The sequence below is a fragment of the Rattus norvegicus genome, chromosome 16 (genome assembly GCF_036323735.1).
Source record: "Rattus norvegicus strain BN/NHsdMcwi chromosome 16, GRCr8, whole genome shotgun sequence".
Taxonomy (NCBI): domain Eukaryota; kingdom Metazoa; phylum Chordata; class Mammalia; order Rodentia; family Muridae; genus Rattus; species Rattus norvegicus.
Genome location: NC_086034.1, coordinates 74991079 through 75017335, shown reverse-complemented (window position 1 = coordinate 75017335; position 26257 = coordinate 74991079). Strand labels below are relative to the sequence as shown.

Sequence of the window (26257 nt, the reverse complement as noted above, 5' to 3'; positions counted from 1 at the left end):
CCTTGGATGTCCAGGCACATTCTTAAACTACCTGTCGTTGACCTTGCCCCAGGCACCTCATGTGGAAAAATCCTTGAGATATATTTTGATGTGTGCAGTGTAATGCATCGCTCTGAAGTCCTCTGTATTTCTGCTGGGTAACACCACCGAGTTGAAAGCAAAAGCCTTCTTCAGCAGCACCTCCAGACTCCCGTCTGCCCTTTGGGCTCCTCCCCAACTTTCACATCCTGACCTTCATCAATGGACCATATAATATGCATTCTTTTATGGCTGCCTTTTCTCCCTTTAAATATTATTTTTAGATTTCCCCTTAGTGCCTAGTGGCTTTTTTTCCTCCTTTTGTACTTTTTGATTGTCTTTTGTATGATTGTATCACAGTTCCCTATTTATGAGCGTATAGAATATCCCTAGGTTTTTATATAGATTTATACATACATATACATATATACATATATACATATATACATATATACATATACACATACACACACACACACACACACACATATACTTATGAGTCTTTGGGGGAAAGGATATGCTATTATATCACATAGGTAAATATCTAGGTGTGAGATAACCAAGTCAAAGGAATTGCAACCAATATCGCTAGTTTTGCCAAAGTAGACAAATGATTCTCCTGAACTCCCACAATGCACTGGATTTGAGAAGCCTCTGCCTTCTCCTAATCCTTGGTTTTGCTGGTATTTTGAACTGAAGCCCTTCTAATGGGTACGTAGTGGAATCTCACGTGGTTCCTGATTCAAAGGGAGGTGCCCACTCCCAGAGAAGCAGCTTTTAGTCCCATCCCAGGCTGCATTTTATTTGTGTGGGGTCATCATGCCAATACAATCAATGTGTTTGTGCCAGGTAGTGGCCTCTGTGTTCATTTGGCTCCCCCAGTCCTTTTCTGTTAAAACCGTCAGCTAGCACGGCATGAGGTTCCTTCCAACTTTCGCCTGTGATTAGGTGAACTTTATATTTGCTTTGTCTTGAGAGTAGAACTTGATCAAGTTGATGAATTATGGGAAGTAGTGTATCCAGTCCTCTGGCTTGTCTTCACATCCCAATTTTAGCCTCAGTTGACTGTGTAACTCTCTGGGCTCGTCGGGACTTGTGCCAGCCATTGCTAAAGCATCCCTCCTCGACCCAGCCCATCTACAACATTAGCTCTCCAGTCCGATTCCATTCCAGGCTCCTGTTGGTGCTCTAATGTAACGTGTCCTTCCAAGCTTTGGGCCCAATGCATGCTGGTCCCAGTCCTTAGAAGGTGATCTTTGCCCATTTTCCAGTGGCTGGGAGATATGGCTTCCCATTGGCTACCATAGGCAGTGTCTACCTATTTTGAGGTCTTCGGGGCTGGTATTCTCCTGTTCTATGCATCACCCTCCCAGTGTACCCCTATGCTGGGTGATGGGAGTTACCTTTGTTAACTTATGTAGTGTCCAGCAGCTTCATGTTCAGTTTTCTGTTAAAGCTTCAGCCCACTTTCCTTACACGAACTTAACATGTCTCCCCACACTAGTACAACCTTCTGCTGCAGGATGCCTTTGCTCTGGCCTGGAGGCCTCCCTTCCCTCTTCCCTTTATCTTCTTTGCTCTGTCCTTCCTGTCTTGTATTGGACCCTGTCTTAGTCAGGGTTTCTATTCCTGCACAAAACATCATGATCAAGAAGCAAGTGGGGGAGGAAAGGGTTTATTTAGCTTACACTTCCACATTTCTGTTCATCATCAAAGGAAGTCAGGACTGGAACTCAAGCAGGTCAGGAGGCAGGAGCTGATGCAGAGGACATGGAGGGGTGTTACTTACTGACGTGCTTCCCCCTGGCTTGCTCAGCTTGCTTTCTTATAGAACCCAGGACCACCAGCCCAGGGACGGCACTACCCACAATGGGCTGGGTCCTCCCTCCCTTGATCACTCGTTGAGAAAACGCCTTACAGCTGGATCTCATGGAGACATTTCCTCAACTGAGGCTCCTTTCTTTGTGATAACTCCAGCTTGGGTCAAGTTGATGCACAAAATCAGCCGGTACAGACCCTGAGTTCCACTTCCTACATGAAACTTTGACACTTTCTGCTCTGAGGTACTGTCTCTGTTTTCTTTGTGATTCCTTTGCTGCTAACACCTTTCCTAAAGCCCACCATGAAGGAGTAAGCTACTACATTAGAGAGTTAAAACAAATAAAATCGAAGAGATTAGGAACTTGATTTGGGCTCCATGTCTGTCTCTTCCTCCTGACCTATTTAACTTCTGCAGGCAAAGACTTGGTGAGGTGCACCTCTGCTTGCAAAGTTACCTGGAACAGTGAGTCAGTCTTGAATACTATGGTCATGGCACTACCTGTGTGCGGTGGACAGGTCTGCAAGGAAAATGACCTTATCCCTGGCTCTGTCACTCGTCACTTCTATTGGGGGAAAATTGCTCCAGTAGCCATGAGAACTGGTTCTGACTTCTCCAAATGCCATTGGTTATACAGTGGAGGGCACTGCCCCACCGACAACTTGTAGATATTTTTGAGGGGTCAGTTTTAGTCTCTGTGGAAGTTAGGATGAGTACTCTGCTTAGAACCATGTGAGCGTAGCAACAGAGCCTGAGGGGTTTTGTGTCATTTGGCACCAAGGCTAAAAGCGGCCAACAGAGAAACCCATAATGCTTCTGATGAGCTCCAGTGGGCGCCATTAGGATTCCGGGCATCCTGCACTGCTGGCTAAAACACTGCTTGTCAGAAAAATATTACAGGCTGTAATGGCTTCTGGTCTGGACAAACCATTTACAGAGAGCCTAAGTTAAGTGGGCAGGTAGCCAAGTTTTGAAGTCTAGTGTCATTCGAAATGCACACACACACAGCAGGGGCTGGCAGAAGACCGTGAATACCGATGTGTTTCAGTGAGCGGTGGGAGTTCCAGACAGTGCGGGTGCACAGGACCCCGTACAAACTTCATTCCCAAGTGTCCTGTCTGCCCTTGAATTGTGATGGCCTTTCACACAACCAGCATTATAGATCTGTAAGCTGTGGGCGTGTGCACATTACAGAAGTAAGTCCCTCGGAAGGGAAATTAGCCCTTTAAAATTAACCTTTTGTGACTAACAGATCTTAAAGAAAAATACGAGCCCCTTAAAAGTGGTTACTCATTAATATTTAGCCCTTTGGAGTACCCCGCACTGTTTTTCCTCTTTGTTCTTTCTCTTGTCCAAGTTGACCACTGTGGGTATCCAGCCAAGACTTCTGTCTGCCTCTTGGTTCTGCTTTAAGTTCCGGAAGCCTCCTGACATCCCGGGCAACACTGCAGCCTGGCAGCCCTGAGGGAGTCAGATCATCTCAGCATCCCTGAGTTCCCTCCTCCCCGTCTACCAGCTCCACCTGCAGGCTTAAGGCCCGGGATCTGGATAAAGAACGCTCTCTCAAAGGAAGCATTTGTGCTGGGTGGAAACTGTCTGAACCAACTCTGCCAAAGGACATGGCTCGCAGAATCCCAGTCTTCCCACCTCCCCTGGCTTGAGGCCTCATTCAGCGTACTCTCACTGCTTCAGGTTCCCACTGCGGAACCTGACTTGTTGTCCTTGAGGTCCCCCTTATATCACACAGGCTGATTTACCCTTCTAATATCTGCGCGCCCATTTTCATGAACTCTGAGGAAAGGGACCTTTTCTCTCGTTTATGTTGTTCTGGCTTCATTAGCTATGGGAACTTAAAAACTGGGTGTCTTTTGGAGTATGGTGCTGCTGGTAATTTAGAGCAGTTGCTCGCAACCGTTGGTCTGTAGACCACTAAGGTCTCCTAATGTCCTTTAGGGCACCTATGAGGTCACAGTTATTTTCATTGTAATATTAAGATGTTTTTGCCTTTTCCATGGTGTTGATTTCCATTGCAAGCAAGCAAACAGGATGGGCAAAATTGTTGGTGTCAGACCAACCTATTAAAATATATCGGTTTGAAATCAAAAGCTAGCCTCCTCCAGGAAGTTAACCTGCCAATTTCACTCTAGAATGGCCTGGCTGATGTAGAAATTACTGGTTTGAATGACAACCCTTGACATTTTTAATATTCTGAGTGGAAAAACGAGGGACATACGTTGCACACACTTGTCCCATATCAACACAGGATGGTCTTTTCTTTCTTTCTTTCTTTTTTAAAGGAAAAGTTATTTGTGCATTTTTGTTGGGAATGGAAATAGAATTTTTCACGGGCCATTTATTTTTACTTGAGGAAAAAAAATTGAGTGACTGGCAAAGGATTGCTAGTCCAACTTAAATATTTATGAGAAATGTAGAAAAAGCTGAATGAAAATGAACCTGTCATTTGAAAGGGGGGCACAAATGACTATATTTTCATTTTCCCCCAGTGATAGAATTCCAGCACTTAAGCAAAAATTAGAACTTTGGGAACTTTGTATCCATCACGATAGATTTGACAGCTTCCTTAAAGGCATCTCTGGCGAGAAGGTTGATGTTATTATGTTTTTAATCTCATAGAATAAAATATGTCAACCTTTGGAAGATTTTTATAACTCAGTGACTATAATTTCAAATGACCAAAGCCTGATACCACAAAACCACAGGCAGATAAAGAGGCACAACAAGGACCAACAGACACTGACTCGTGTCGGCACGCACACAGTTGACTGTTGTTGTGCGTGGAGAAGTATAAATAACCCCGGGGAAGCGATCCCTTGGTCTTAGGAAGATGACACAATGGCTCAAGTGTATGTCACTATTGCAAAAGACTCACTTCAGTTCCCAGCACCTACATTGGGTGCCTCATAACTGCCTGTTCCTCTAACTCCAGGGATCTGGCCTACCTGGGTACCTGCATACACACAGTGTATGGCCACTCTCTCACATGCATACACGTGAACAGAAATAAATATAAACCTTTTACAAAAAAGAAATTGCCCCTTTGTCAAACTTTTGTTTAACAGCAAAGAAAAGTAATGTTGTTGAGGTTTTCTCTTTGCAAACCATTTTCTGAAACCCCACAAAGCTGGGCTTTCTTTATTATTTCATGCACATTGCACAGATTGATTAAAGACAGAGTTATGAAAACACAGCCATTGTTTACTGAGCCATCCACAGAAGAGACATAAAAAAAATGTGAAACACATCGCTATTCTCATTATTTTCTTAAGAAGATTATAAAATAATCCTTTTGTTCTAAAATAAGATTTAATTTAGAGGAAAATTGCAAATATCGTAGAGTTTCTTCTATGCACCACCTTAGCGTTCCCTAGGCTTAGCGTCTTATGTCATCACTGAAGTCCCCAGAGTGACTCCATTTTGCCCTAGTCTTTTCCTAGCTGCTTCCAGCCCCAGCTAAGCCATTGTGTAGAACAGAACATTCTCACGCAGTCTTACCCATAACCTTGCAGAGCTCACTGCTTTACAACAAAACCAAATGTTTTAATCACTTGACCTGAAAGTTTGGCAGTTCTGATCCTGCCTGCCCCTGGCATGATGTAATTGTTTTGGCTTCATAAATCCTACCCTACCTCTCTCCCCAGTCAAGAGTTTTTTCTGGCATATGCCTACTTTTGACCACTCATAAATAAAGGACTCTTAACCCGACCCTCATGAGTGGCACTCTCCTGAGTCTCGAGTACAATTTTCAAAAGCACGAAATTAACTTAAATTACAACTGCTTGCGGAACTAAGGATACTGTCTTAGGGTTTTACTGCTGTGAGCAGACACCATGACCAAGGCAACTCTACTAAGGACAACATTTAATCGGGGCTGGCTTACAGGTTCAGAGGTTCAGACAAGTATCATCAATGTGGAGCATCTAGGCAGGCACGGTGCAGGAGGAGCTGAGAGTTCTACATCTTCAAATGAAGGCTGCTAGTGGAGGACTGGTTTCCAGGCAGCTAGGATGAGGGTCTTATAGCCCACGTCCACAGTGACACACCTACTCCATCAAAACCACACCTATTCCAACAAGGCCACACCTCCTAATATGTGCCATTCCCCAGGCCAAGTATATTCAAACCACCACAGATGTTATTCAAATTTCACATGGTATGTAAAATGTAGTTCACTTTGTACGAATACACACGCTGACATTATTTTCAACGATTGCTATTTACATTTTTGTTTTAACTTACGATAGTAAATCCCAGCAGAGGTGGCACACAGGGACAAAATGTCATTTGACATCTCAACCATTTTAAGCCTGTAAGAGAGGTCCTGCGTATGTGATGTTTGAAAACAACTGACAGAGAGTGTTCTCTCAAAGGAAGGTTTTAGTTCCTGTGAACCGGAAGGCTGTATAGACAGCTGTAAGGTGAAGGGTTGTGTCACTCCTCTGGAAGGTTTATCATCTCTCCTTCAGTCCCTGAGATCATAGATATTCACAAGAGTGCAAGACTAAACTCAATAGCATCAGAGACAGCATTGGAGTAAGCCACTTAGTTTAGTCTGTCCACTGATACTTCCTGTGCACCAGCTATGTGCCTGCTGGCCTTTTAGACCCGAGATGATAGCTCTTATAACATTTCTGGGTTTCTTCACTTAAAGACCTTAAGTTCTTTGATGAGAAGTTGAGGAAACACATAAACAGAAATGACATTACCGTTTGTACTGGAAACTGCTCCAAGGCAGAGGAACTAGGCAAGGGAGCCAGGTAGGCAAGAGGAAGATGGGCAATGTGGGTCTCAGCTACCGTGACATTTCAGATATGGACCTGGTGTTCTGGAGGTGATCATGGCCGGTCTCAGTGCCAGTGGAAAATGAACCATGAGGAGGGTGTCAAGGAAGATACGTACTTGGAGAACTGGACAAGGAAAGGTGGGGTAGGGCTTCTGAGTCAGAGGGGATTTCAGATGGCTGATAAGTCTTGCCAGGATTATGGCTGAAGGCTTATAGGATCCCATTGACAGCTGAGGTCATCCTGGCCCAGCGAGGTTGGCAAGTGAAGGGGGTAGGTCTGGGCCGAAGTTAATAGTCTCTGTGAGAAGTGATGAGGACTTGCAATCCTCGCCATCTGCTAAAGCCAGTGAGACACACAGAGTTAGGATCTATACTAGAGGGAAATCAATTTTTCTTGCTAATACCTACATTGAGTGAGGAGAAAAGAAACAGAGCACCCAGATCCCGTGTTCTATCCTGAACGACTTAGTGAATGTGTTGAGTGGGAAGCCACTGGGGGGATGACCTTGTAGGTAGACTCTGCAGTTCTTCCTGGCCCCAAGTCAGGGTTGAGCTCCGTTGAAGGTCCTTAATTGAGCAGATGTTGTTCAAGTGCCTACTCTGTGCGAGACACTGAGCTGGATGCTAAAGAGGATTCTCAGGAGTGTGACTCATAATGCAAAGCTGTATTTATCTCCCGTCATGGTTGCATGGAAGCATAGAAGATACAGTGAGTAATATCTTCTGCGTGCATTATCTTCTTTATTCGACCCTTTGAGGAGGAGTCTGTTGAGGATGATCCAGGTCTAGGAAAATACCTGATAAGCAATGTATGTGTGTGCTTTTCAGGGGACAGGGCGGCATGATTCAGCAACGCTTTTCTAAGATCTGGGCACACAAGAGATGTGGATATAAGCTTCTTCATCCCTTTCTCTTGGGAGGCTAATAGCATTTCATCTTACTCCTCCTTTCTGTGTCTGTGGGAGAGAGGTGGGTGGAGAAATGCCATTACTTATAAATATATTACAAGTAAATAATCCAAGTACTCAGAGAGGCAGAGGGATGACTGTTCCCTGTGCAGTGCTGGCCCATGTCTGCATGCTCGTTGGTTTAAAGACGATGACATTAGGAATGGCAGTATGGCTCACTGGTAGAGCTCTGGTCTAGCCTAATTGGGGTTCTGGGTCACATTACCATTACTGAAAAGCAAAGAAGCAGGGACTTTACTCATTGAGAGTGGCCCAGGGCCCCTGCAGACCAAGGAGGATGTTGACAGCCTGTGCTTTCCCTCTCACACCGTCTCTCACTCTCTCCTTCTAGATAGAATTGTGGGCTGGGCTCCCACCGGGCAGGCTGACCTTGCCATGTGCGATGCCAGCCTGGTGTGGGACTGCAGGCTTGATGGTAGCTTCTCCTCCCAGCATGACTTGCCACCTGCCCAGAGCAGAGCTTGCCAACCTGCAGAAAACTTCTGAGGTCTTCTTGGCACTGGAGTCTGAGGTGTTTTCTGAAGCAGATTCCTCAGGAACAGCTGCAGTGATGTAGGTGCTGACGCTCCACTTTTGTGGGATCAGGAACCACAGTGAAGAGGCTTGGGACTGGAGGACAGAGTAGATAAGAGCCATATAGCTGTCGCCATTGGCAACAACAAGGATAATGGCTACATTTTATCTGGCCTTGGTTGAGTACTAAGGACTAGGTACTTCATATTCTCACAACAACGTGACCACCGTGTTTTCATGGACCATTTTATAGGCAAGTTGAGTGAGGTTCAAGGATTAAATGACTTCCTCAGAGTTAGGTAACTAACGAAGGTCAAAGTCAGTGTTGACACCTAAGTGTCCCAAGAGTCTCTCTCATGCTGGCTCACCACATGGTTTTCTTTAGGAGATTCATTCAGATTTGGACAAACCACCCAGAAGCATGACCTTTGTTTGTGGTGCTGCTGCTAGGGTACAAGGAACGTTTTCTGGTCATACTCAAGACAAAGTGACATGGGACCATCCCCAGGCGTGGACTCTACAGCCAGAGTGGGAAATAAGGTATTACTTTGAGTCCCCCACCCCATCTTAGTTAGAGGTACCATTGTTAAGATGAAACACGACAACCAAAGCAACTTGTGACCAAAGGGTCTGTTGAGCGTACACTTCCACACTGTAGTCCATTATCGAAGGAAGCCAGGACAGGAACCCAAGCAGGGCAGGAACCTGGAGGCAGGAGCTGATGCAGAGGCCATGGATGGGTGCTGCTTACTGGCTTATTCAATGTGGCTTCTTTCCTACAGAGCCCAGGGGTAGCGCCACCCAAAATGGGCTGAGTCCTCTTCCATCGATCGCTAATTAACAAAATGCCCGACAGCTGGATCTTATGGAGGCCTTTTCTCAATTGGGTCTCCCTCCTTTTAGATGACTCTAGTTTGTCTCAAGTTGACATAAAACTAGCCAGAGCACACCCCACCCACCCCAACCACACCCACCCCTTCTCCTTTCCTGATTGGTAGTCATCAAGCTCAAGGACTTGGCTACCTTAGTACAGGTCTGCACTTTGGAACTGCACCTACTACCTCAGGTTTGTGCTCGTGTGGTCCAGTGAAGTTTGGAGGCTGAATTATTTACCTCTAAGACTTCCCTTTCGTCATCAGAACCTAAATTCGTGGTTAGTGTAGTCTTATAGATTGCATTTTCCTCCTTTAGAGCAACATCTTTTCCCCAGTCAGCCAGTGGAAGGGGGAGAGAGGAAACACACTGAATCATGGAATTCCTCTTGTTCTTTGGGGAACAAAAAATTTACACTTATATTGTTGAAAAATAGTTCTTGGCTTAAAATTAGAGGCCATGTTGTGTGTGCTTTGGGAATGATCTCACACAATTCACAGGTAGGTCAGCACTTTTGGACGGCCTAGAAGGGCCGACTTCTGGTTTTCTTGTCAAAGCCCTATAGACACTGGCTTGATGGACACAGATTCAGCCATGCATCCAGGATGCAATTAAGGAGCTGCATAGAGGTGGGGCCAGAGAAAACCAGGGCAGAGGTGACTTCTACGTTCCGTTTTCGTTTCCCTCACAACTGAATTCCAGAAAGGATGTGAGTTATTAGGGGAAGATGTTTTGCCTGCATGGATTGTCAGTGGACTGTCTGAGGCTCACGGGAGCGCCTCGTATGCCTGGGGGAGGACTGGAACTGTGCCTGGAGCACCTTGGTCCTCCCATGAGCTTCCTTTCCAGTCTTCCTTCAGTGTCCCTTGCTTTAATTTCAGGGCCAAGTGGCTCTGGGAACAAGCTGACTTGTTCTTTCAATAGTCTATCCCAGGGAGGCATGGCTAACCAAGAACCTACTACAGCCTTTGCAGTTGGGAGAGCTTTGTCCTAGACACAAGGTTGTTTAATTCTTCAGACGCCCCAGTGCAATGAGCAGAAAGAGTAGGAGTAACTACCCATTTTACAGACAGAGATGCTGAAGCTTAGCAAGGCCGTGTTGTCCACTTCTGTATCACAGGATTTGGGAGAATGGGGTGTCCTAGAAGGGCAGAGGATAGCGTGAACTTACACTTGTGGAATTTTGTATAAAACCCACTGTGCGCCCCTCTGGGCCTTCTGCCTCAAACAGTGGAGGGGAAACTGCCTAAGTTCTGCACTGTGTTCATTAGTCACTTCTTCCCAGAGTTTAGGGTGTGTCCTACCTGCCTTCTCTCTCCTTCCTGCATTGCGGTCCCCACCTCTACTTTCCTCCGTAAAGGAAGGCTGCTGAGTCGGAGAAGCCATGGGACAGAGAGGCGGGAGCTCACTGCTCCAGCATGCTGCCGGTGTTCACCATCTATCAGAGGAGATGCAAAAGGAAGCAGTGGTTTTAAAGACTCTGCTCTCAAACACCCCAAGCACTCATTACAGATCCCACAGTCAGGACAGTCAGAGTGCCACAGCCTTGTCTGTGTCCTTACCCCCAGGAAAGCCATCTCTGGCATCTTCCGAGGCATCCAGGAAGGAGTGTGCAAACCACACCACCAGCCTTCCTCCAGGCTGAGGGCGGATTGAGTAGGAAAGTAGGGCACACGGGGGAAAGATGGGGCAGAAGGGAGAAGTTTTAAAGACTTCGGGGAAAGAAAAATGAGTGTTATTTGGGGGAGCCCATTTAGACCAAGGTTCACCAATAGTCACTCTGTGAGGCTGGCTGCTGGGCAGACCGTTTAGTGAAACGTTGACAGATCTGGCTGTTCATTCTCTTCACACCTCGGGACAGCTTTCCTGGAGTTGTTCTCTGTGAGTCTGCAAAAGGCTGGAGTCCAAATCTAGGAATTTCGAGGTGCGTGGACAAAGAGTCTTGCTTCCTGCTCAGAGCCCATCTGTCCACTGACTGGTTCTTTTCTGGGCATTTGGGGCAGGTCTTAATTGATGCTTGGCTTTGTCTTTTGGAGGAATTTGGACTTTCCAGATCTCACTGCTCTCCAGGAGTGGCTGGTTTGCTAGCTAGCTATTTATTTATTTATTTATTTATTTATTTATTTATTTATTTATTTATTTATTTATACCAGCAAATGCACTTAGCTTGCCAGTCTGAACCATTTCCTGACAGGCTTTTGTAGCTCCTTGGGAGAGTGAACACAGATTTTGCCATGTTCCCCCCAGCTGTCTCTTGTGTAAACTTAATCACGTATCTTTCCACTGCTAGAATCACAGACGATTGCTATGTTTTTTTTGGGGGGGGGAGGCTGACACAACCTGCTGGTTGACGGACCATTTTAGCAACTGCACCAAAGGCTGCATTATCTTTCAGAAACAGAAAAGCCATCAACTGGCCTGCAGCATCCGACAAGACTGGGACCTGAGGGAGGCACGTTTCTTTCTTTCTTTCTTTCTTTCTTTTTTTTTTAATTGCCTAGAGAGGCCCATTAATAACTTTTAAATTTTTGTCCTCTTCCTTGGGTGATCTACAGGCTGTCAAGTCTTAAAATGAGAGTGTTTTCTCTGAAGGAAACAAAGCCTTTGGAAATAATAATGAAGATGCATTTAGGATTTGCCTTTTGGAGCTGTTTGGCGGTATTGATCTGGGAGCAGACCCAAGGCATGCACGGGTTTCTCTCAGAGATCAGTCACATGGAAATCGGGGCACCGAGCTAATTGGAAGGTGAGGCTGTCAGGTGGGAATGATTGCTGCTTGGTATTAATGCAGAGGCCCCACTCAGCCCCTGTAATCATTCGAACTGGGATTTCGTCTCCCAACAGTCAGAGAGCTCAGTCAGTGTCACATTTTTAACTTGTTGATTACACATCGTCAGTGAAGCCGCCGCTCGAGGTAAGCCTTCCCCATTCCTGGAGGAACCTCGTTGTTTCTACTCATACCAGTGCAATGGTGGCCGAGTTTTACCTGGACTCTGCCTCACGCCATGCGCCTTAGGGACATCATTTCCCCGGGGGTTGGAGATTGAGCCCCGGCATCGTGCCTGCTGTGGTTATTCCTTTTATACTGCTGTGATAAAATACCCTGACTGAAGAAGAAACGTATAGAAAGATTAGAGTCCATTATGGTCATTGAAGAGAAGTATGGTGGCAGTCAGGTGTGGTAGTAGTCAGGCATGGTAGGGGTCAGGCGTGGTGGCGGTCAGGTGTGGTGGCAGTACAGGTGACAGAGCATGTCCTTAACAGCAAGCAGGAAGCAGAGAGGGTAAACCAGAAATGATACAAATCCATGAACTCTCAACATGATTACTGCCCAGTGATACGCTTCCCCCAGTCAGGCTATACTTCCTAAGGCTCCTCAAACATCACTGTTGATTTGAGAACCAAGGATACAACTGGCATCCAGACTATGGGAGACACCTCCCTCAAACTACCATGCTTAGCAAACTCCCTCCTGATGAGCTATATCCCTAGAATCACTTCATTATCTTTAGGCCTCAGTTTCTTCTGCTGATCCATGTAAGAGAAGAGAAATAGCCTGTGACCACCACATCCCTCCCGCCCTCAGGCTCAATATATTTACATGCAGATAAATTCTCAGGACAGGGAAAGGTGAACGTCTCAGTTCAAGGAGCAGAAAGGTGAACTTCACTGATTGGTTCTGTCTTCATCAGATTGGATGAAGCCCACCGACATTGGTGACGGAAGCCATTTCCGCTCAGTCATATGTGCAAATCCCAGCATCTGGAATCAGCAGCAATAACGTCTGACCAGTTTCCTGAGCATCCTTTACCCCGGAAGGACGTCGGGGTAGTGAGCACTGTGCTATTGCTTCATTTAGCTTGGTTCAGAAAGCTAACAAAGCCTCCTCTTCTGCCCTTCCAAGTCTTGGTCAGTTGTGGAAGATTTAAGCACTTTTTAGAGTTCCTTGGCTGGGCTAATGAAAATACCCAGGATTTTTTGGCTGGGCTTTTGCTGAATGGATGCATTTCCAGTTATACGAGTCTAGATTTTTTTTTTTCTGGATGTTCACCACTGCAGAGGGGAAGATGTTATGGACAGAACCTAAAAGCCTGGACATGACCTTGCTGGCTCTCCTTTCCATGTCCCCCAGTTGTCCCAACTAGCCAGAACTCAGTTAACCCTATACTTACTCATTCAAGTACTTTGGATTTCACTGGTTGCTCTTGAGGTGGGCATGGTTTGAGCCTTTCTTATCCACAGAACACATTCATGACTGGAAGCCACAAATCCTCCTGGCAAAGGAGAAGACATAATCTTGGGTATGCTGCTTGGGAGCCCACATCCATCTGGCGTTTAATAAATAGTAGAATCACTACGGTGTGTGTAGAAGGTTGGAGGAGTGCTAAACACACGGGGATAGAAGTTGGAAGTGGTTAGGACTTAGTGTTGCTGTTTTGGGGGGAGATCTGAGGAGGTATTAGTTCAACAGGTGGAGAGGGGACATGGTCTTCATGAGCTCTTTGCTCCCAGAGAAAACAATATCCCTATTTCTTTCCCTCAGTTTCTTCCAAATTTCCCTTATTCCCAGCATATAAATGACAGATTCATACTGAGCTGAACAGGGTACTGCGGCTGAGTCTCTGGGTACAATGCTGAGTTGTGTGTCTGGGACCTTTGATATGGAGCTGGGTACTATATGATCACGAGCTTGGTACTGCTTTAGACTTTTGATCCAGGTCATAGCATTGGGTGGCACTGAGACAGATCAGAATAAGGGAGATGAATGGAACCTAAACTTCATCCTGGCCTTGCCCCTCAGCCAAGGACTTGAAATTTAGGGATGCAATCATGAGGAGACTGTTCTCAAAGTGTTTTATAATACCTTGCAGAAATGCAGTTGATTGAAGACCAGCCAAGGACCAGTCAGATCAGGGATCTGTAATTATGCTTTCTTCCTGAAGAGATTTAAAGTGGAATTAAGTGATTAAAAGAACCTAATTGCTTCTGAGCTTCCTTTATGACCCTGGCAGGTGAAGCCAGTTTTGAAGAACTACTTTTGTTGAGGCCCGAAAGCAGGCATGGTAACCAAGGCAGGCTGCAGGACAGGGAGGCCTGTACCTGCAGCTATGGCTGGCTTTGCTCTTCCTGGCTCTTGGATATGAATGCAGAGTATTGATTCTATCTTTTGGTAAATGGGAAGAAAGAGAATATTTTAATAAGTCCTAGGAGAACCTCTAACCAAACACCCCAATATAACAATGTGATGTCCCAGGTGTGGTATGGTTATGGAGTTGAAGATGGTATGGTTATGAGTTTGAATCTTTGACTACTTTGTGATAATTCTGTGGGTTCACACGGAGTTTTAATTGGATGTGTGAGGTAGCTTTTCATGGCCATCACAACTACCTTCCAGGTCTGTCAGGATGAAGCACATGCATTTCCTGGAACTAGAGAAAACAGCATCAAATGGGGTTTTGGTATATTTTTTTCCTAGAGCAGTTGTTATAAAGGTACCATGCAGAGGGTGACTTAGCAAAATACAGATTCATTCTCTGGATATTTATGAAGGACTGACATTGAAAAATCTATGTCTTAGGACCAGGACCTTGCTGAGGACTCTAGAGGGACAACCTTTTTACTTTAACTGGTGACATCGAACAATCCCTGGACTTACTTTGTCAAGCAAATATCCTGTCTGCCTCTGCTGTCCCCTTCCCCCCATCACAGGTCACATGGCTTCCACCCTCACATGCCAGTAGTGTTCAAAATGCTGGTTTCCTTGTAGTTATTGGATCAGGGTTCACCCTGGTCCTGTAGGATCTTGTCTTCTATATGTGCCTAGGACTTTTGTCTTGGTTACTTTTAAATTGCTTTCGTAAAACACCATGACCAAACCAACATATAAAAGGAAGCATTTAGCTGGGGTTACAGTTATAGAGGGATAGGAGCCTGTCGCCATCACCATTATGATAGGAAGCATGGCAGAGGGCCCACACACATGTCCCTGGAGCTAAGAGCTCACATCCTGATCTGCAACAGGAAGCTGAGAACACACTGGAAATAGCGTGTGTAAGTCTTTTGAAACCCCAAAGCCCACCCCAGTGACACACCTCCTCCAATAAGATCACACTTCCTATCCTTTCTAAGTAGTCTCACCAACTGGGAATGGCATATTCAAATATTTGGATCTGTTGGGACTATTGGCATTCAAGCCAATATTGTTGTCTATACTTCCAAAGGAGTTTTCATTCATAAGTTCTGGGAGATAAAATTCATGCCACTCAACATCAGCTAGCGAGTAAATGATGACTGTAGAGAGATGAGTGTTCAGTAGCATCTTCCTAGTAGTACCACAGTCGTATTCTGAATGGAGATACAGCTGCTCCAAGACCATGAGTGACATCTGTTAGAAGGGAGGCACACTGCGAGGCAAGGGGAAGAGTTGGTGAGCTCGTCCAGTTTCTTGCTCCTTCTGTTCCAACAATAGCCACATTTGCTTCATCTCAGGTAAAGACACAGTATGCAGGAGTGGAGGAGTAGTGGAGGGAAGGGCTCCTGTTGACCGCTCTTTCATTTTTATACCCAACTGCGGAGGCATCATCTGCTAGTTACAGCCAAGTACTTCACACTGTCTGTGGCACTGGTATGGGTAGACCAGTCGGTGTGTGCTGCGGAATGTCCTTGAAGCCCAGAGTGCTCTCGAGTTGCTTTCTAGAATACCCATGGGGCTGTTGGCAACAATGTTTCTGGATGAGGCTTCATGAAAGAAGAGAAAGAAAAAGTTCCATTGGAGCTTTGAGTTGCTTTCTAGAAGAACACCCTTTGGGCTGTGCGCAACAATGTTTCAGGATGAGGTTTCATGAAAGAACAGAAAGAAAAAGTTCCATTCGGGCACAGTTGATTCTAGAGAGTACATGTTATTTTCGTTATTTATTACGTGTGCCCTTAGTTTTATTACTTTCAGCTGCTAACTGAGAACAAAGAGAAGCAACAGTTCCTGCCTCCTCAGAGGCTCAGTTCTTGAGCAAGTCAACACGCCCTTCCAAGAATGCGTTAGGACAAAGGGGTTTTTAAGGTGCTAGATGGACCGCCCTTCCAAGAATGCGTTAGGACAAAGGGGTTTTTAAGGTGCTAGATGGACCTGAAAAGGAGCCTTAACCCAGCTTTCTGGAGATTAGAGAGAGCATCCTGGGGAAGTGCTGCCTGGTACCAGGATTAGCTGAATGATAAGAGATGCGCATGCACCATCCACAAGCTGTGGAGGGGACTGAGGCAAGAGCAGCTGTTGGCTGGTGACAGCTGAGCTCACCACGTTTCTACATCGGTAGCTAGAAGTTGTTCAGACTTCAGGCTTCTTCTCACAAGAGGCCCAGGAGCAACAAAGTTCCTAGGGCAAAGCCAACCTGCACCTTCTGTGGGCATATTCATTTCACAAACATGCGATAAACTATATTGAGTTTGATCGTCTATGGTCATACGACACCTCAAGGGACAGCTTTTGTTTTAGGGCAGAATGATCTATAGGGTTGCTGCTCTTCCTGCCCTCTGATGCCAGCTTCAAGTGGGGGTACTGTAGTGTACAGTTTTCTCTTTCATGGGACTCCTGGGTAAATTAGCCAAGGAACTCCCTCGGGTGCCAGGTGGCTTGAAATATCTCATTAGGAATAGCTGTGTGGGAAGAAAAAAAATATTTTTAGCAGTGGGTAGGAAGCGTTACTGAAATATGACTTATTTGACATTATGGAACTCAGAAGCATTAGTTCAAGTCAGATGGTAGATAGTGTCTGTAGCTATATTGTGTGTTCAAAAGAACAGGAATTGGGACTCAGCGCTGGCATATTATTAAGCAGTATTGAAGGTATCCCAGGATACAGCTTTGCCAGAAACAATTCATTTCCTCCTTTCACATAAATGCTATTTTGTGAATAGATTCAGGAACTTCTGGAGTTATTGGGCTCTGGGAATCGATTCAGTCTCTGGCTGTAGAATACAGTGCATCGCCAATGACCAATGAGGCAGAGTTCAGTGTGGGCCTACTGTGTGAGGGCCGCATCCTGATAGAACAGCCACCATTAGGGCTGGCCAGGAAACGGACTCCTGAGAGCTTGCTGCTCAGAGGACTTGCTAGGGATGCTCTTGTGGAGAGGAATAACTGAGAGGGGCATGGGCAGAGTAGGGTGAAGCAGGGAGAAGCTGGACTTCAGTAGAGGGACTTGAGTTGGCCCTGTTTGGGGTTTGCAACTGAGGTAGCCTCTTGGTGTTGGCCTACTGCGAAGGACAAAGATTTGAATTCTTTTCCTCTGTGACCCCAGCTGGTGGATATGGCCACCAAGGGAGGAGTGACGGTGAGTGAGTAATCCTCTCTCTGCAGCAGAGGCTGGTCCTAAAGGGCTGTCTGCCAAGGCTGAATGCTACCCATATTCCCGATAATAGGGGCGAGATCCTCCTTGAGATGGTACCAGGATTGCTGCACTTTCATGTTCCCAGTCTTCATTATCCGATCGGTCCTGGTTACTCGGTCAGCAAGTCAGAGCCTATTGACTTGGGGACATGATGCTATATTTGATCCGTGAGAAATAGGAATAACTGCAGCTGGTGCTCTCTTTTGAATGCAATCAGTACTTTGATCCGCCGAATGGTGTCACAAAGACGGTCACATGTCACGGATGCCTGGGTTTGATCTTTGTAAATGAAGATGTTGCACGTGAGGTAAGACCCCTGCCTGCCTCCAGGTTGTCAGGCACCTTTGGGATGTGGTCAGGAGGAAGGTTCTTGTAGGTCACGGTGTTCCTGGCCAGTCACATGTGTTGCCTTCCAAGAGTTGAAACTGACAGGTGTTGTTCCTTCCTGGCTGAATGGCTCTTTAAAGGAAACAGCTAAGAGTTGGAAATGAGTTTTAGAAAAAGAATGCTATGGGGGGTGGTTAATCATCTCCATTTTCCTTTGACCTATAAGAGGTAATGGGTATGTCCTCTTTTTACCTACATGGGGGACATTGGGTACCGTTGTGTATTATTTCTTAATCCGAAGGGATTGGATTAGATGATCCCCCAGACCCTATGTAATGACATGATGTTTTAAAATTTGTCTATACCTTGGGATGGCCTTATTCTCCCACCAGGATGCTCAGATCCAAGAAGACGTTCAGCTACAAAAGGAGTGTCACACGCCTTTTCGCTTTCTCTCGCCACCGTTTCCTCTGCCCTTTATCTGCCAGCCAGGCCCTCCATCTTCTCTTTGCTTGCTAGCTGTCGATGAGAGCGGGCCCTCCTGCCCTTTCAAAGGGGGACAGGAGGAGGAGGGAGCATGGAGGTGAAAGGTCACAGTCAGCTGCTGGTAGGCGGTTGGCATGGGAGGGGGCACTGGCAGTTCTCTCTCAGGCTAGAGACCAGAGTGATGCTAAGTGAACACAGGCAACAGAGAGCATTGCCAGCCCATATGGATATGCTCGGTCTGCCCCACAGCCTGGGACGGAGCAAGCCAGCCAGGGGATGAATCTGTACCAACTCAATCTCCTTTCCAGGAAGCTGCCCAGTTGCCATTCATCTTGGCTGTTAAGGAGAGAAGAGTGAATGGGGGTAGGGGTGGGGGTGGGTGGGTTAGAAAGTATAAATAAATTAAGAACTGACTGGAGAGATGTGTGCTTTCTTCCCAACATCAGGGCTATTGCCAGACAGGCCAAGCTGTCATTTCTGGCGAGGTGACAAGACCCAGCTACTCTGATGTGAAGCACTTGGTCATTACCTGGCATCCCAGTGGTCCTGACCATCTGCTCGGTTTGCCCCCTCATAGGATATCCAAGTAGATTTCACAAGACAGAAGCATGGCCCTGCCAGAGGTAGTGAGACAGATTTGTTCAAAGGCAGAGAGAAAGAACAGTATTGCTAAAGGGCCTCCAGGACCTGCACCCCATCTCTGGTCAGTGTACCAGTGACAGGCTTCAGGCCCAAAAATGATGCCTTGCATTTCTATAAATTTATTTTAGTCTCCAGGAAGTAGTGGACCGCATTGCTCCTGCAGTGAACAAGCGGCCACACTGAGATCGTGGCACTAATCACAGGGGCAAGTGTAACAGTCTAATTTCTAGAGTGGAAAAACCTCTAAAAGTCCTTTTTTCCTGCCCCCATCCCCCCCACAAGACTTATAAGATACTTGCCCAGGTAGAAGGTGCTTATCTGTATGCTGTTTTTCAGTCATACGAAGCTAATGATTGAAATATAGTTAAGGTGATGCTAGATAAATCCAGGAATCGGGGTGGCTGAGGACGTCAAAGGCTCATTTCAGGAACTTGTAACTTGAGATTCTAGTCTGTGTTCAGGTCTTCAATGCCTCTGTGTCCTTGAACACAGGCTTTAAGGTTTACCAAGGTGACAGAATCCATCCTTTTTAGAGAGAGAGAGAGATCAGCTTTCTTTCAGTGTGCACTGGACCTTTAGGCCTGGGCTAGAAGTATATATACATCATTTATATGCAGAGATTAGCCACATGGTACTTTGGACATAAAAGGGGACTCTATAATCTTTTTCAAGTGGAGACTGAACCAAGAAAAAGCTATCTGTGACACAGAATATAGATGCTTCATTTCCAGACAAACCTGCCCTCATTGGTATGTACATGGTGCTTATCTGTCATTTATCATATACCTTCTGTCATCTATCATATACCTTTCTGTCATCTATACGCCATCCATCCATCCATCCATCCATCCATCCATCCATCCATCCATCCATCCATCCATCCACCCATCTGTCTATGTGTCTATTTATCTGTCATCGCTGTCATCAGATTATCACTTTCACCATTTACCATCTGTAGTAGCAGAATGAGCACCCACAGGGCATCTTCTGAAGCAAGGGTGAGATCTGGCAACGTCCCTACCCATAGCTCTCTGGTTCTTTCTTGCCATGTTTTTCTTCCTTTTCCACTTGAGGTACCGTCATCTTGTATCCTGTGCTTAATTACTTCCGAACATTTTCTGAGTTGTATCCTTACCTGGATATGTGTCAATGGCTTAAAAACATGTCTTATCTGTATACAATTTGGATTTTCTTTTCACGAGATTCTTAGGTGGCCGTGGTTCATCCATATTCTGCTGTTTTGCTGTGTTGTTTATGCAGCCGTTCTATCTCAGTTTATTTATCTACTCTGCGCATACGTTAGGTGAACAAATTTTGGTATTTGAAGAAGGTGCCTTCCCATACGTTACCTGCCCCACGTTGTACATAAGCAAGATCTCCCGCTCCCTCCCCCACCCCGGAAAGTCTGAGTAGGGCTGTTTGGTTTGTAGAATAATGCTTGGGTTTCAAGCTGTCTTGTTAAAATTTCATGGAAGATCCTGTGTCCACACCTTCCACAGCACTTAAGATAGCCCGACACCCTTGTTGTCACCAGTCCCCTCATTGATTATTCATGAACACAATATGTACACAGTAACCTTTACGTGTCCAATTCCATGGTGACTGAATTCTCTGAGCCATCAGCATCTTCATTACAACCTGCATGCCAAGACAGGATGTGTCACAAGACCTCAAACCAACTCTCATATTTGAAAGAAATTGCTACTTAGTAGATGGCACAGACGGCAAGCTCTGGAAACTTTCTTGATAGGTAGCCAGTCCTTTCCCCTCTCTCAGAAATATTTTAGTTACAAGATGGAATTAATTAATTCAATAATTACGAAGTTAATGAATAATTAAAATTTAAATTCAAGTGGCCCTTTGGCCACTCCAGATGTCCTGCAGTTTGTTGGTGCGGGGGCAGGTAGGTGGTGAGGCAAATCAGGGCCTGGCAGTTTGGATTCCCTGAAGAAGTCACATTAAGTTAGCACGCTGTCCTGAAGGAGGGGTGGAGAGGGCTATGTCTGGCTGACTGGCTACCCAGGTAGTAGACATGCAGCCTGGGTCCAAAGCCAGGCAATGGTTGGTGACGCTGCCTTCTGTCACCTTTGGATGTAGGCACAGCCGTCTGTACGATTGTTGCATTGAAGACAGGGGCAGTCCTGTCTTCCCCAGTCATGCAGATGACTTCAGTAGAGGAATGCTTGCTTATTTATACACTGTAAGTTTGAAGACTTGTAGCAAATGTTGAAAAGACGTGCTATGATTTACTTTTTTGGCTAATTAAAGAAATCCACTCTTCTTTTGCGTTCACCAGCTTTCTTTAGAATTTGATAGCTCCACAATGATTTTAAGATTTATTAGCATTATTGCTTATTATCATTTTATTATTTTATTTTAATGTGTGTGTGTGTGTGTGTGTGTGTGTGTGTGTGTGTGTGTGTGTGTGTGTACATGGGTGCAGGTGACTATAGATGTCAGATACTCCTAGAACTGGGGTTAAAGGTGGGTGGTTGAGAGCAGACCAACATGAGTGCTGGAAATTCAACCCATGGCCCCCTTCAGGAGCAGTGTATGCACCTGACCCCTGTGCCATCTTCCTCATTTGAATGGCAGTGGGTAGGATCTGACTCTCTAAACCATGAGTGTGGGTCATTGGTTTGATGCAGTGAATGACAAGCAGGATACACTTGGCTCTCTCACTTTCCCTCTCCCACTTTGCTGTCCTCCTGGCCTTAGGAGCTTCCTGTTTCACTGCTTCTGTCTTTTCCCATGTGGGGTTGGCTCTGGTTTTGCTCTGACTTGACACGGAAAAAGAGCTGAAAACCCAAGTTCTCTACCTTTTGTCCACCCAACTGATGAAGTTGCCGGGGTTTATCCAGCAGTGTCTTGCAGAAGGAAGCGTAGTTTTCCCTGATAATTGCTTCATCAGCTTGCTAGGTCCATCAATCATTGGGCATAGGCAGATTTGTTACTACCCAACACATCAAGCTATTCCCCAATAGCTTGATACTTGGTGTTAAGTATCTTCTAGAAGCCTAGACAGAGGGTCCCCCCCCCCCATCAGGCACTTTTGTTTCTGGCACTTGCTTGCAGCTTACTGTTAGGTGGAGGGAGGGGGACTTTTAGTATTAACTTCATTTTGGCCAGAACCTTTAGGGCAAGAAAAGATCCTTAGATGGCACCGATGGTGTTGGGAGTATAGGAAGCTTTTTGTCTCAGTTGGGGTGAATCTTTTATTGATGTGGAGAGGGAGCTGATAGCCTGTCGGTTGGGGTAGCATGGTGTCTATTTGGTTCTTATGCAAGGATCTTCTGCATGAGACCAGAGTTTTAGAGTTTCACTAACAGTACACTAACCTTGGAATCCAAGCAGTGCCAGGCAGGTAACGGTACCCAATAATAAAAGTCTGATTAATGAGTAGAGGGACAATCTATGCCAGGCTGTGACATGTCTGAGACTTTGGTAGATGACATTTGGCAAGAGGCATGAGATTCCTAAGGGATTTACAAAGAAGCACATAGAGAAGCCGAAGCTGTGGCCTCACCACTCAATGCCAATGCTGCTGATACCCCGTGGGAGCTGCAGTTCAAACTTGTCCATTCAAAGGGAAAGGAACCAGATAGGAGAAGTGGCTGGGAGCCAGGCACCTGCTGCGAGCACTGTGGCTTGCCTCAGAGTTTGGCTAGAGTACCACTGTCCTGCAAGCTGGCAGCGCGATGCTGCCTTCCTTCCCAGATGCCACTGGGCTAGGCTGTGCACATAAGAGACAGGCTGACAGATGTGGTTCTGTGCACCTAAGAGAGAGGCTGACAGATGTGGTCCCGTTGCCAGGATAAAGTGCATAACCAGCAGCGGCACGTGCCTGTGAGTCAGGAACCAGAGAGCCTTGTCTTACAAGGGAAGAGAGTGGTGTCCTTAAGAAGCAATTACTCAAATGGTGTGAGTCAGTTTTGCTCCTGCTGTTGACACGGAGCAAGGGAAAAGTGTGGGGGTAGAAAAGGGGATGCTTTCAGCTCAGGGTAGGAAACAGAACTTGTGGGTGTATCTGACTGATGGGTGGCGAGTGTGTGAGCTACCAAATTTCTTTATTGGAACGTTAGGCCTCCTGGCCAGAAGGGTGGATGTAATTTGGAGAAGCACAGAATCCTAAGGGTTCTTCGAGATGATCAGATCTTTGACCTTCACCCCGAACAAAGGCACTTTGGAAGATCTTTTATGAGGAAACATGGGCAGGAAGATGAGACAGAAAACAAACAAACAAACAAACAAACAAACAAACAAACAAAAAAACCCCAGCACAGACATCCTTATCTGTTCTGTTCCCGCTCATGTCCGCTTGCTGTCCCGCCCTCTGGCTGGATTTTGGAACCTACTTTCATTTCTGGAGTAATTTTTTTGGCTGTTTTTTTTTTTCTTCTTCTTCTTCTTCCCTGCTTAGTCTGCTGCCACGGCAACCAGCCCTGTATCACTGGATCATCCTCTTAGCTTGGAGGGAGATGCAGTGGAGACAGGACAAAGGCATCATCAGAGGCTCGTGGGTGCCTTTAGGGGTGACAGAAGAGCACCGTTGACTTGTATGTGGAAGCATCCTCCTGCCTTCCGCCTCTGTTTGTCTTTGTTGCTAGGTAAGCTAGTGGAGTAGGCTAGAGTGACAGAGACCCAGAAGGAGGAGGAGGAAGAGGACGAGGGGGAGGAGGAGGAGAGGGAGGAGGAGGAGGAGGAGGGGGAGGAGGGGGAGGAGGAGAAAAACAGGAATAGCTAGACAGCACTGGAGATCGCATCAGGGTTTGGGGAATAGAAGCCAACAAGGACAACATAACAATCCAAGGCTTACTGTTTTATGTTGAAGACGGGCCAGTCGTGATTCCAACACCTACCTCCCTTCGACGTTCTAAGCATAGTTTTAACACCAATAAACCAGAGCAGAAAAAAAACAAACAAACAAAAAGCCTTGTAAGTGCTTTGTGGGGTATAACTGATTGCTAAATGTGGAAGGTGCATTTTAATTGAGAACATTCTTAGGGGGCCATTGCAGGAGATAAAAGCTCAGGTTGTCTGGGTTGAATACTGGAAAGAAGGCAGAGGTCAGAGAAGCTGAGAGCTGCTTAGTTATTTCATGGTGGGCAGGAAGGGCATATGGCAGGGGTTGACGGGGAGGTGCCAGACTGGATCAGAAGGCCTGAAAATAGTGGTGGGTACCTAATCTGAATGTGATCCTGGGGCCCATGTCAGAAATCTTGTGGATATAAATGTGGATTCAGAATATCTATAAGATGGTGGCAGGTTCAGGCCAAGAAAGGGAAGTCTAGGCATTGAGGTCAGAGATGGCCACTTAGGCATCTATCCTGGGCTTTCAAACACCTTTTATGGTCCTGGACAGAGGGACAATGGCATAGACTAAGCAGCACACAGAGAGTGGAGAAAGGCAGCCCAGCCAGGGGATTCGCCTATGGACAGAGGAGTCATCCTTGGCCTGGAACACAGACTGTCATGTTGGAGACTCAGGAACCTTCAGGCAAGTTAATCAGCCCCAAGTCTTAGTGTTTTCAGAGAGAAAACAGGGCTCTCGCAGAGCTGGTGTAGGGGGAAGCCTCCGGCAAAATCTTTACTCCCAGACTGGGAGAGTTCGCAAGGATCAGGTGCTGTGAGGATTGCATTTAAAGGAGCTGCAGTAGTGGATCTGTGGATCTGGAGAGTTCACCGAGTAGCCTCTGTGATACCTGCGGGGCTCTCAGGTTGGAAATGGCACAAGTCTTAATTCCTGCCCTTAAATGGCCACTGAAAGGAGACAGTGGATGGAAGGTAGACTATTAACCTCCAGAATGAGCTTTAGGCTGGTAGCCGCCATGGTTAATGGCAGAGCGAGGACCACACAGTGGAGACCTTCAGCGTTTTATCCTTCAAAGAACTGGGGTGAGGTTGATGCCGCCCATCCCTGAGGGAGCATGGCTACTCAGACACCTTGGATCAGCCATAGCACTGAGTTGTGGGCTAAGATTCCTGGTGTTGATGGCTGAGGCCAAACCTTGAATTACGTACGCTTCCTTTTGTGGCTCGTAGGGAGCAGGCTTCAGGGAGAGCAGCAGAAACTGGAGAGAGGGGGACAAATTCTCCTCAAGCTACCTCAGCGAGGTTCGGCACTTCCAGTGATAAAAATAGGTTGTAGACATTTCTGGAGTGTGGGGTCTTCACAGGCCCCAAGCCTGGGTGTCAGCTGGCGGGAGGGGTTGGTTGGCAGCTGCGTTTCATCACTGGGGGATGGTACAGGTAATAGAATGTCAATAGGACTATGGTTTCAGCACACTGGGTCTGCCATTGTCCTGCTCAGCCTCCAACGAGGTTCTGTTTACTTCTCTTCTTAAATATTTACGGTATCACTCCCAAAGCACCACATCAGAATTGGTAATACTGCTAACAATGGTCGGAATATTGGCTTCTGAAGGGTCTGCCATCTGCCACTCTGAAGGGTCTGATGTTCTACCAGAGCTACTTCTGGTCCTCACAGCATCCCGGTGCGACTCATCCCTCCCCCTTTCACAGGCAGACACCAGAGCACAGAAAGCAGCATACTGAACTGGCCGGACACCCTGGATGTCGAGCCACCAAAGCTAGAGTGGGAGCTAATGGCTTGCTCCTCTCAGGAGCCTCATGTGGCTCTCAAGGTCTCTTGAGTCACCTTTATCTCACACTACCAGTCATGGAGAGGAGAGGATAGTCCTTCTCGTGGAGCCCATAATGGTCTCAGCCTTGGTTCTTCAGTCTGCTGTTAAGAAGGCCAGAAGAAAGCTGCATCTAAAGGCCCTGGAAAGGCCTCTCTGTGCCCCCTGAGATACATTTAGAACTTGACTGCGGTCAGGTTCTCCTGATCGTCTCCCTGTGCCCCTGAGTCCATCCTCCATCCTTTTCTTAGCTCTCTTTGCTTCCGTTTTACTCTGCGGTGTCCATGGTTAGCTCTTCACATGCATTCTTATGCCCCCTGGTAAGCAGGTCTCTCTCTCTCTCTCTCTCTCTCTCTCTCTCTCTCTCTCTCTCTGGCCAGGGGAAAGAACTGATTTAGAGTTTGGACATGTTTCCTTCTATCCTTATCCATCATCCAGTCTTCACATCTAATTTGACCTCCTTGGAGAGTTCCCCAATAATCTGTCTTGTCATCTCAATGGTTTTAGCTGTTCTTTGTCTGAGGGGAGTGTGTATGTGTTTCTCATTATACTGCCCTTGAGGATTGGGAACCAAGGGTTGTGCCTGCTGTCATTGTTCTGCTCCATACACAGTAGTGTCCAAGTGATTAAAGGCATATAGTGGTATATGCCTTTCATTCCTTTAAAGGGAGGTAGAGATGCTCAGTGCATTTAGAGGCACCCTGGTCTGTGTAGCCAGTTCTGGGCCAGCCAGGGATATATACTGAGGGGATCCTGGGAGAAACACGCACACACACACACACACA

General features: G+C 46.4%; 1 protein-coding gene across 2 annotated transcripts in view; it reads left to right on the top strand.

Moving 5' to 3' along the window:
• Window positions 1-26257, top strand: part of Zmat4 (zinc finger, matrin type 4) — a 391831-nt gene that overhangs the window by 46470 nt on the left and 319104 nt on the right. The gene's annotated exons all lie outside the window — the stretch shown is intronic.